Source organism: Pteropus vampyrus, unplaced genomic scaffold (genome assembly GCF_000151845.1).
Source record: "Pteropus vampyrus isolate Shadow unplaced genomic scaffold, Pvam_2.0 Scaffold2188, whole genome shotgun sequence".
Lineage (NCBI taxonomy): Eukaryota > Metazoa > Chordata > Mammalia > Chiroptera > Pteropodidae > Pteropus > Pteropus vampyrus.
The window spans coordinates 3,602-5,794 of NW_011890969.1; the positions used below are offsets into that span (position 1 = coordinate 3,602).

The 2,193-nt window shown below is 45.6% G+C and overlaps 1 pseudogene; it reads left to right on the forward strand.

Moving 5' to 3' along the window:
• The first annotated feature begins 1,625 nt into the window (after positions 1 to 1,625).
• LOC111734592 lies at positions 1,626 to 1,744 on the forward strand (annotated as a pseudogene).
• The last annotated feature ends 449 nt before the right edge of the window (positions 1,745 to 2,193 follow it).

A 2,193-nucleotide genomic window follows, 5' to 3' on the forward strand; every position in this document is an offset into this window, starting at 1 on the left:
TTTATTTTATTTTATTTTGTTTTAAAGATCGCACCAGTAAGTGAGATCATATGATAATTGTCTTTCTCCGTTTTATTTCACTTAACATAATGCCTTAAAGATCCATCCATGTTGTTTCAAAGGGCAGGATTTCCTTCTCTTTATGAGTGAATAATATCCCATTGGATATATGTACCACATCTTCCCTATCCCTTCATCTGTGGATAGACACTTCAGTTGTTTCCATGTCTTGGCTGTCGTAAATAATGCCGCAATGAACATGGGGGTACCCAGAAGTAGAATCGTTGGGTCATATGGTAGTTCCATTTTTAATTTTTCGAGGAACCTCCATACTGTTTTTGACAGTGACTGCACCGATTTACATTCCCCATGGCAAATATTGTTGATTGCCAAATTTACTTCCTCTTTTGAGGGAAAATTATCTTTGTATTAAAATGGACAATGTTATATGATAGAGTCGAATGTGCATTTTTAATGCCATAATCAGACTTCGGAGAAATCTCTATCATAATAAAAGCCCCTAGATGAGAGGGTACATTTTCCTTCTTTTCACTCTGTTGGAAAATCTGAAGAGCGATGCATTAGTTCAAGTAAAAGAAGTGACTAACCAGGGAGCAGGAGGGTTGTTAGAGGAAAGACAGATGAAACTCGGTGCCTCTGTAACTAGTTTTGGGTTTTGAGTCTCTGTAGGGCAGTTGGTTGGGTAGCTGAGAAACTGGGATGTCCAAGAACAACCTGGAGCCCCTGAGAATAAATCGGAAGCCCCACATGTCTCTTGTCACCCCCAACCTCAATTCTATGCGTGACCGGGGGGAGAAGCCGTGCCCTTCCCTCGCGGAGCTTCCCAGGCCCCCAGCCCCACGTTCAGGGATGCCGGAATAGGAAAGCCAGCAGGAGCAGGTGGAGCTGAGGCCCGATGCTGCTCCAAGCCAACAAGGTGAGCCAGCAGGTCAGCGACAACACGGCACGAGCCAACGTGGCACCTGGGCTCTGTGTTGACCTTCCTGTCATGGCTGTTGCTTCACTTCTGCTGTCTAAATCACACGCACATTTCTCTTTTAAATAAATCTAACCCAGAGCCACCTGGGGAAAGACATTCTAGAATACGTAGACCCAGCTTAGCTATGTTGGACAAGACAAAATCACCACACAGCCCAGAGAGAGAGAACTGAGCTGCTCAAGGTCACACAGCAACTGAGTGACAGTACAGGCACTAATCCAAATGGCACAATAAGACACCTTCTTCTCAGAGAATGGCATGGTATTGAATGAGATTAAATGTCTGGGCCCCAGGAGTCAGGATGCTGAGGAAGTCTGGCCTTGACAGTCGCTTTTATAATTTGTGAACTCTTCATCATATTGTTGCAAAAATGTTGCAAAATCAGACCAGCCAGAAACCAAGCAGAGCTCTGGGAGTTGGAAAAGTCAGGTTTATTTCACCGGCGGTCCCAGAGGAGGTAGCGCTCTGAAGATCTGGGCCCTGAGCTCAGGGGCAACTTTGCTTTTACATCCGCTCTGGTAGAGTTGGCAAGGGCTAATTGGTTCATTTGTCCTCAGATGGTTATAAACCGCAGGAGTTGCTATGGGCTACAGGCAGTTACAGAGCATGAGATTTTCAAACAAGAGTCTCCGGCCATGCCACCCTGAACTTGCCCGATCTCGTATGATCTCGGAAGCTAAGCAGGGTTGGGCCTGGTTTGTATTTGGATGGGAGACCACCTAAAAAGACCAGGTGCTGTAAGAGTTAAAAAAAAAAAAAAAAAAATTTCGAACAGGAACTTAGGCAATACATCTGTTATCTAGACAGAACAATCAAAGGAGAGGATGAGTCTTCAGTTGATTTCGAGATCACCCTGCCCTTTGGCCTATGCAGCAAGCATGTCTACGGAAGCAGAACAAAGAGCTGATGACAAGGTTAGCCATTTGAGTGGAAAATGCCTCTTCAATCCTCTCTTCCGATGTCCTTTTAAAGAATTCTTATAGGGCATCAACCTCCTGATCTTCCTGGCCTAGGGGCTGGTATAATGGTGGTCCAGACGTCACAACCATGGATTCTAGGCACGAGATGAACTTGACAAGACAGGTCAGGATACAGGGACCAAACAAGAGAGCTATGAGGAGCATGAAGAGAGGACATGCAAGTGGGAGAAGCCAGGACCCCCAACTCCGTATTCTGGACCAGGACCCCCATGA